The sequence below is a fragment of the Lucilia cuprina genome, chromosome 5 (genome assembly GCF_022045245.1).
Source record: "Lucilia cuprina isolate Lc7/37 chromosome 5, ASM2204524v1, whole genome shotgun sequence".
In the NCBI taxonomy this organism is placed as follows: domain Eukaryota; kingdom Metazoa; phylum Arthropoda; class Insecta; order Diptera; family Calliphoridae; genus Lucilia; species Lucilia cuprina.
The window spans coordinates 37,297,083-37,307,116 of NC_060953.1; the positions used below are offsets into that span (position 1 = coordinate 37,297,083).

Sequence of the window (10,034 nt, forward strand, 5' to 3'; positions counted from 1 at the left end):
TGTTCTAGTTCTGTTCTAGTTCTGTTCTAGTTCTGTTCTAGTTCTGTTCTAGTTCTGTTCTAGTTCTGTTCTAGTTCTGTTCTAGTTCTGTTCTAGTTCTGTTCTAGTTCTGTTCTAGTTCTGTTCTAGTTCTGTTCTAGTTCTGTTCTAGTTCTGTTCTAGTTCTGTTCTAGTTCTGTTCTAGTTCTGTTCTAGTTCTGTTCTAGTTCTGTTATAGTTCTGTTCTAGTTCTGTTCTAGTTCTGTTCTAGTTCTGTTCTAGTTCTGTTCTAGTTCTGTTCTAGTTCTGTTCTAGTTCTGTTCTAGTTCTGTTCTAGTTCTGTTCTAGTTCTGTTCTAGTTCTGTTCTAGTTCTGCTCTAGTTCTGCTCTAGTTCTGTTCAAGTTCTGTTCTAGTTCTGTTCTTGTTCTAGTTCTGTTCTAGTTCTATTCTAGTTCTGTTCTAGTACTGTTCTAGTTCTGTTATAGTTCTGTTCTAGTTCTGTTCTAGTTCTGTTCTAACTCTGTTCTTTTTCTGTTCTAGTTCTGTTCTAGTTCTGTTCTAGTACTTTTCTAGCTCTGTTCTTATTCTTTTCTAGTTCTGTTCTAGTTCTCTTAAAATGTTTCACCACTTGTACCTCCCACTGTATCCCCAGTTTGTTAGAAATTTAACGATAACACAACAATTAAATAATAATAAAAACTTACGAGAATTTCTTGAAGTGTGTGTACGTATGAGTTTTTATAAGTGCATTATTCAATTCTGTATATTTTTTTTGTTTTCTGTTGTTTTTGTTATATCTTGTATAATAGATGACGGAGAAATAGATTTTTTTGCAACAACTACAGCAATGGCAAACAAATATATAAAGATTTTTCCGGTAAATTACTAACAGACGTGTAGATAGAACCTCTATTTAAATGTAGTAGTTAGTGTGTTGGAATAAAAAACCAAGAATAATAAATTTAAAAAAAAACTTAAATTTGATTATATCATGCAGTCAAACAACAAATAATTATTGCATAATTTATTTTATTAAAAACACAAAAAGTAACAATTTAGTAATACATTAGATTTTTGCTGATAAAAAAACTTTTGGAAAGTAACAGTTTATTTTATTTTTTATAGATTTAATTTAATTAAATAATATTTAAGTGTTTGGTTTTTGTTTTTACTTTTTATTATAATCATATACAGTTTTTTGATTATGATTTCATAACACTTCCAATTACGTATGTGTTGTGCTGCGACAAGCAACAAAATTATAAAAATTCTCAATAAAATTCAAATCAATTTCTCAACTCAACCTAATGAATGCCATAATGATTATGTGTTGGATTTTTTTCTGTTCTGTTTCTTCTAATGCAAAATAGAAACTGAAAAAAAACACAAACAAAAAATACTTTATAAAATACAAACATTTTTTTAATTTCAATTTGATTTGATTCGTATTTGCTGTGTGTGTGTGATTATGAGCATTATTATTATGGTTACAGCAAGCAGGCGAAACACTGTAACAAATTTGCGGTTTTTTGTTGTATGGTCGTGTTTTATATCAATAGATAGGAAATTGTGCTTATTTTTTCAAATATTTAGAAAATGAGCTTTGATTTTTGCTCTAATTTAATTTTATCTTATTTCTAGCTCCGTTATAGTTCAGTTCTATTTTTGATATGGTTCAGTTGTAGTTCAGATTAGTTCTAGCTCAGTTGTAGTTCTAGTTTAGTTTAGTTGTAGTTCTAGTTCAGTTCTGTTCTAGTTCAGTTCTAGTTCAATTCTAGTTCAGTTCTATTTCAGCTCTAGTTTAGTTCTAGTTCAGTTCTAGTTCAGTTCTAGTTCAGTTCTAGTTCAGTTCTAGTTCAGTTCTAGTTCAGTTCTAGTTCAGTTCTAGTTCAGTTCTAGTTCAGTTCTAGTTCAGTTCTAGTTCAGTTCTAGTTCAGTTCTAGTTCAGTTCTAGTTCAGTTCTAGTTCAGTTCTAGTTCAGTTCTAGTTCAGTTCTAGTTCAGTTCTAGTTCAGTTCTAGTTCAGTTCTAGTTCAGTTCTAGTTCAGTTCTAGTTCAGTTCTAGTTCAGTTCTACTTCAGTTCTAGTTCAGTTCTAGTTCAGTTCTAGTTCAGTTCTAGTTCAGTTCTAGTTCAGTTCTAGTTCAGTTCTAGTTCAGATCTAGTTCAGTTCTAGTTCAGATCTAGTTCAGTTCTAGTTCAGTTCTAGTTCAGTTCTAGTTCAGTTCTAGTTCAGTTCTAGTTCAGTTCTAGTTCAGTTCTAGTTCAGTTCTAGTTCAGTTCTAGTTCACTTATAGTTCAGTTCTAGTTAAGTTCTAGTTCAGTTCCAGTTCAATTCTAGTTCAGTTCTAGTTCAGTTCTAGTTCAGTTCTAGTTCAGTTCTAGTTCAGTTCTAGTTCAGTTCTAGTTCAGTTCTAGTTCAGTTCTAGTTCAGTTCTACTTAAGTTCTAGTTCAGTTCTAGTTCAGTTCTAGTTCAGTTCTAGTTCAGTTCTAGTTCAGTTCTAGTTCAGTTCTAGTTCAGTTCTAGTTCAGTTCTAGTTCAGTTCTAGTTCAGTTCTAGTTCAGTTCTAGTTCAGTTCTAGTTCAGTTCTAGTTCAGTTCTAGTTCAGTTCTAGTTCAGTTCTAGTTCAGTTCTAGTTCAGTTCTAGTTCAGTTCTAGTTCAGTTCTAGTTCAGTTCTAGTTCAGTTCTAGTTCAGTTCTAGTTCAGTTCTAGTTCAGTTCTAGTTCAGTTCTAGTTCAGTTCTAGTTCAGTTCTAGTTCAGTTCTAGTTCAGTTCTAGTTCAGTTCTAGTTCAGTTCTAGTTCAGTTCTAGTTCAGTTCTAGTTCAGTTCTAGTTCAGTTCTAGTTCAGTTCTAGTTAAGTTCTAGTTCAGTTCTAGTTAAGTTCTAGTTCAGTTCTAGTTCAGTTCTAGTTCAGTTCTAGTTCAGTTCTAGTTCAGTTCTAGTTCAGTTCTAGTTCAGTTCTAGTTCAGTTCTAGTTCAGTTCTAGTTCAGTTCTAGTTCAGATCTAGTTCAGATCTAGTTCAGTTCTAGTTCAGCTCTAGTTCAGTTCTAGTTCAGTTCTAGTTCAGTTCTAGTTCAGTTCTAGTTCAGTTCTAGTTCAGTTCTAGTTCAGTTCTAGTTCAGTTCTAGTTCAGTTCTAGTTCAGTTCTAGTTCAGTTCTAGTTCTACTTCAGTTGTAACATAAGATGAAAAATTATCCTTTAAGAACTTAAATTAATGATGTTGCTTATTGCATTTTAATTAACTGTGGACTACTTTACTAGATAATGCTTGTGCAATCTTATGTGCATTAGAATTGAAATAGAAAATCAACACTTTTCAATGCAAAAAATAAAAATAAATTAATAAACACTATTTATATAAAAACAATTTAGATGTCTATGAAATAAATACCTAAAACATGTTGAGACTTGGGGCTTACAGCGTTATTAAGGAATGCAATCTTAAAGAGAAGTAATGCAAAAAGATAATCAATTATTATGATTAAATTTGCTTATTTATGTAAAGAATAGTCGCCTTAATGGTAATTCGCTGCAAGTTATTTTATTTAAGATTAATACAATTTCTTTGTAAATACAATTAATACTTTAAAAAACTGTTTAAAATATATTTTTTTAATTTAATTTAAATACAAAATTTACACATTTTGACACAGGCATTTATAAGTACTATTACATCTTGTCATTATTATTGTTGTTGTTGTTTTTATTTATTTATTTATTCTAGATATTGTTATTGCAGTTGTTGTTGTTATTGTTGTTATAATAGCAATGATAATATTATAGTTGGCATTTGTTGTATAATGTTCTATATTACAAAAATAACCTTGTTACAAGTAGAAATAATAGATATTGGATATGTTCATAAAACACACACTCTTATATACAAATATATACGTAATTTTCAAATAACAATAACACATATTACATGCATACATACACACTTATTTTATGTAGATTGTTTTTCTTCTTCTCAATCTCTAAGATATTTTCGCAGTATCTTTAAGTTATGTCAATGCAAAATTGTAATTCAGACAAATAGCTATCTATTCTTTATTCACAGATATTATTATACATTTATTTCTTTACATACTATAGATGCATATTATGATTATTATTTTTATATTTGTACTTTTATAGTTAGATTTCAATCTACTTATGTATGTTAATATTTATTTAGTATATAGGAAAATATAGACAATATTTAAAATTATATTGTTGATTCCTGATATGTACATATTTATTTGCTTGGGTAAAGTCGTGCATGTTACGCATGTTGAGTGAGAAAGGAAATTGAAAGTAGAAGCTTATTATTTATATTTTTAAATCCCCTTAAGTTATGCATTATTGGTTTGTTATTTCTTGAAAATTATAGAAAATAGTATCGTCCAATGTGCTGATATTAGTCCCAGGAGTATGGATTAAAATAAAAAGGAAATAATGATGCACATTCTAAATGGTTAGTCCGGTTCGCGAATAAGTTTTGAATTTGAAACTTATAGTTCCACCGAGGGCGCAGACAGAGCTCGTCAAAGTTGGAGACGTCTGTTATGAACAATGTTTAAAACCATTATATTTCATTCATTTTGCAATTTCAAAAAATAATATATATGAAATCTGATCTTCAAGTACAGCTTTAAAGGGGCCAGATCTCTTCTCCAAATATATATTTTTTATATAGAATTTAAACAAATCGGGATTGGATTAGAATAAACATGGCACCAACATATTTATCGATAGACAGAAGACAATTAGATTAGAAGATATCAGATGATAAAGTTAAAGCTACGGGTGTAATGGATTGTCAGAATGCTATAAAGGAAAACTCTCCCAGAGATGTCCGCAACAAAAAGCACTAAGTTCTCTTTAAAACTAGTACAAAGAATATACTAGTTTTAAAGAGAAGGTAGCATCGGTGCAACAAGTTCTGCATGAAGAATATGATTGAGAGAATCCTATAAGAGATCTTGGTTTGTTATAACCAAAAAGATCGTATGGGGTAAAATGAGCATGTCTGATGATTTTACGTATTCTGAGTGGACGCACAAGATTATGGGTACATTTATACAAATCTGAACGATCAGATTCAGATGAATGTAGAGAGTATAGTGAAACTCTGGAGCACTTTAATTATCATTGTCAGTTTTGATTGTATTCTGAATTTAACATCCCTCACAAACATTGATTGGAAAATTCTTAGCAATTAAGTCCAGGAAAGTTAGTTTCTAAATATCGGACGATAATACTTTCAGTGAATACTGTATAAGGTTTTTGTTTTTACAAAGGATCAACCCTGCAAAAACTTGGTAGTAACTTAAAATTGTACATACATATGTACTTTACAATGATTTTTACATATCGCGATGAGTACATAGTAGTCTAGTAACGTCTTATTAATAATGTGCTATATATATACTTTCTAATGCATTAGTCAACTTCTCTGTGAATATATAGAAGCTGTATACGTTTTTCCTCATGATTTACATTCACTGAATTCTCCAATTACTTGTAAGTGATTCTTTTAATGTAATAATGACTTAAAATGCTATAGGTAAGCAAAATTGGGAATTTAAACTCATGGTAATGAAAGTTTTTGCTGGGAAGGTTTATATTAAGAAAAATTAAAAAAAATAATTTTAGTTAGAACCAGATGTTAAGATATTATTCTAGATATTATTTCTTTAAAGAACTCTGATTAGAATTTTCAGAAAATCTAGTTCTATAACCCGAGTTTCTTAACATTGAACGCCATATTGGTATTAACATCTACAATTTCCATGAAAAGGATCAGTTAAGGTGTAATTTTTCCATTACTATTACCACATAGATGGCTCTTAGTTGAGTAAGAGATTAGTCATTATTTTAACTATGATCTATCGATAGATAGTTTCTGATCACCGCACCAACAAAAAGACCCGATATCAATGTAAGTTATGATAGGTATTGTTTTCGATAGAGGATTTGTTAAACTGCAGAGACTCTGGTAAATGAGTGCACAATTAATCTGATAGTGGCCTATGTATATAGGTCAAATATCTGGAATAACATCCCCTTCAAGGTAATTGGACTTTAACTTGGTTCTTTGAAATATTTATAACAAAAATATTTGAGAAATCAAAATACTTATTATTCACCTCACTAATTAAAATCATTTCCAAATAATTCTCATACAGTCATAATTTATTTTATTTAATAAATAAATTCAAGAATGCTCTTATTTCTATTAGAACGTCAAGTATTTTCTAAGAATTCTTAAATTTTCATTGTAAATACTATTTTGCAAAAAAAAACTTATACAACCAATAAATGCACAAATAACAACAAACTATAATATATACGAAAATTTACATGACACTAAACTGTTATTGTTGTTGTTTGCTGCAATTGTTGCTGCTATTGCGATTGTTGTTAGTAATATGTTTAAAAATACAGCAACACGTAAGTCTAAGAATGATTGAGGAAGGGAGAGGAGACTATTTTCATTGGCTGTCTAGTGGTGGGTTGTTTTTGGGGTCTGATTTGTTTTCTTATTTATTTATTTATTTTTTCACACAATCATTATCAACATCGTCATAATCATGTTAATCATCGTAATCAACACTTTTGGGAATTTCTGAATGAAAACGTAAAAAATAACACAATACAACCAATAATACAACAGCAACAGCAATAACAACAATCACAACTAAATATGAATAATTGTTTAATGTTTTCTTTTGTAAATAACGTACTCGTATCTTATAGATATTACATTTGAACTGCACAATAATGAAATTTACAGCTCCCACGATGTTGGAAGGTTTTTTTTTTTCGATTTTGTCTGTTTCTCTTTGGTTTTTGTTTTTTGCGCAATGCTAAATTAAATTCTCTTATTTGTTTCATAATCACTAATACTATTGTAATTGTGATAGTACTCTTTTTTTTTGAAAATGTACTCTTTTCTTTTTGTAGTCGTTTGTATTTGATTTGGTAACGTTTTGAGAAACAGAAAAAACACTACAATAAAACGACAATGTTATGTAGTCTTTAGGGCTGCCAAGTCTTAATATTTTAGGTCATACATAAAGTATTATAAGCAAAATCTTAAAATTATTAAATTATTATTAATTTGTGCAGGGATTGGCAAGAAGAGAGAGAAATTAGATCGAGATAATAGATCGCGATCAAGTGGTGTATTAGGCCCGTATTCAAAAAGAAGAATGTTAAACGATATTTAAAATTTTGTATTAAAAACACCAACAAAAACTGAGTAGTTTTCATACAAAATTTTAAAAATTGTTGCCATTTCTTCATTCTGAATTCGGGCATTAGAGCAAATCGAAAAGCGGGAATCTTGCGGACATATTCAGGCCAGCTACAGAATTCTATTCCGATAAATAATTTATAGACTTGTAGAAATAATATCTTTAAACTATTGCCAATTTCACTTTGAAAATGTGAAGAGATTTCATTCTGAAAAAGTTGTTACTTTTCTTTTTTGAAGAAAAAAATTATGAAAGATAATTCCACATTCGATCTGAATGGAATACTGCGACAGAGGTGATTACACTATTTCACTTACTTATTACAACACTATTTTTCAGATGAAAGTCTACGCTATCAAGGAATGTGTAAAATTGATTTTCCTATTGCCAGATGGCAAATGGGATAATATCAACTAAAAAACTTAAATCAAAAAAGTGATCCCTACGATAATAGGACGATAATCCTAATAAGAAAGAATATGTAGAAGTATGATGCCAGGATATTCTTAGTGGACACACAGGTTTACGTTCAAAGCTGGAAAAAAGGAATGTGTAGCCTGCAGAGATGATTTTGACGAAATTAGATTCAAATCTTTTGAAATTGATGTTATTTTAGATTTTATATTCAATAGGAAAACTGTAGTTTTTCGAATCTGATGTACTGACATTCTTTCGATATCCATATATCATTTAAAAAATGAGTTATCCGTCATTTCTAGGATTTGAACGAAGTTAAATTCAAATGTTTTGAAAGCGATGTTATTCTAGATATTACATGCTTTGGGAACTTTCATTAGACACTTCTGATGATCTGCATACGTTCTGAAGATGGAATTTCCCTGAAGATGTTTCTAAACATTGGATAAAGTTCGCTACATTGGTATTACCACCAACAATTTCAATGAAAAGTATATACTTTTTCGGAATTATTGTCATATGCATGGCTATTTAGCTGGGAAATAGATCAGTCATGAGGATTTAAAAATGATTATTCGACAAATAAATGGCAGATCAGAATATCCTCGATCAAATAACAGAGGTATAAATTATCGGAAATATTTGATACATTGATCGCAGATAATGAATCACTTTCAAATGAAATATTACATCTAACACCCATTGGAATATGTTGCCACTTGGACGGCTTTAAACTGAAATATGAACAGATATGGGATTCTACATATATTGAAATCTCATAAATCAGATAGTAAATCGCTTTCAAAAGAAACATTACATCTAACACCCGTCTGAATATGTTGCCACATGGACTGCTTTTAACTGAAATGTGAACAGATATGGGGATCTACATACATTGAAATCTCAGAAATCAGATAGTGAATCGCACACCCGTTGTAATATGTTTGCCATACGGTTCAAGACTGAAATATACGCGCCAGGCATCTCGAGAGTAGCCTCCAACGAAAGACCGAAGGGAGCTCGAAGTAGTTAACCCTAGCTGGACGCAACAAATTAAATTATGGGGAAATGAATCTCATGAAATGACCTTTTCGAGCACAAAATGAGAAAGACTGATGTAAGTAAGATGTTGCACAGAATAAGGGGCACAGATATACAAAATTGGACTTGAGTATTCAGATGAATAAAGAGAATGTAAAGTGAACTCTGAAGCACATTATTTGCGATTGTTAAGCTTTTTTAGATATTACATCGAAATATCTAATTAGTGATATTATCCTTCCCCAAAAATGATTGGAAAATTCCAGGAAATTGAGTTTCTGAACATCAGTCCATAAAACATTCTATGAAAAGGAACGTATAACAGGCCCATTGTGATCTAGGTGTATTTCTTCGGATTTGATGTAGTATATATACTCCTATAAACATACATTATTTTGGCCTCAATTTCCTATTAGCTTATAATCTATAAATGAGTTCACTAGAATAAACCTAACTTCCTCTCTCATTATCTTGTATGTTTTCCGTAATTCTGTTTACTGGCAACACTGGTATGAACTCTTTTCATTCCATGTCACTTCACCTCTTACCTAAAAAATCAACAGTTTACACTGTCTATGCATAAGTGTGAGTGAGTACAAATATGAGTGTGTATGAGCGTGTTTGTATCTGTGTGTTATGTGTTGTGTGAGCGCGTAGTGATTTTGTAACTGTTTTTTTTGTTTCACGCAATCCAATCAGAATTTTTTTTGTACCACCAAAACACTTGCATAATTTTTTTGTTTCGTGTTTCTTTCAGTTTAAAGATATTTCTACTGATGAGTTAAATAAAACAAACTATTTTTCTTGATGGGAAATTACCTTGTATTTCGTTTGATTTTCGCTGGTTAAAATATCTGTTTTTAGCTACAATTTTGTTTTTATGATTTTGTTATTTGCAAATGATGACTTTTTTATATAAACAGGCCTTATATTGTAGCGATTCTAATTGAAACACTTTTGGGCGTAACTTGTTTTGTAAGATACTTTTTTACGTAACTACTTTGAAATTTTTTCTTGTTGTTTAAAATTTTTGCGACATTTATTTAACAATTCATTGCAGATTGTTGACGTTTTATTTTTTTTGCACTTTTATTTCAAGGAAATATTTTAATTTATTAGAAAATTTACAAAAACATGGATTTTTTGCAATATTATTTATTTGCTTTTTTATATTTAACGTACAAAATACAATAGATTTTGTGTTTTTTTTTTCTCAGATTTTATTTCTTTTCTTCTTTTTTAGCACTAAAACACAACGCGTACGAGATTTTTTTTCTTGTATCTCCACAATTATTATAAAATCAACGGCGAGACAGACGTGTTTTTCTTTTTAAATTTTTTTTCTTTTATT

General features: G+C 30.0%; 1 protein-coding gene across 1 annotated transcript in view; it reads right to left on the reverse strand.

The window, feature by feature from the left end:
• LOC111685496 overlaps positions 1–9,794 on the reverse strand; it is a 73,676-nt gene extending 63,882 nt beyond the window's left edge. The window contains exon 1 of the mRNA XM_046950993.1: positions 9,503–9,794. The gene's annotated coding sequence lies outside the window, so the exon portion shown is untranslated. The remainder of the gene's footprint in view (positions 1–9,502) is intronic.
• Positions 9,795–10,034: the final 240 nt, after the last annotated feature.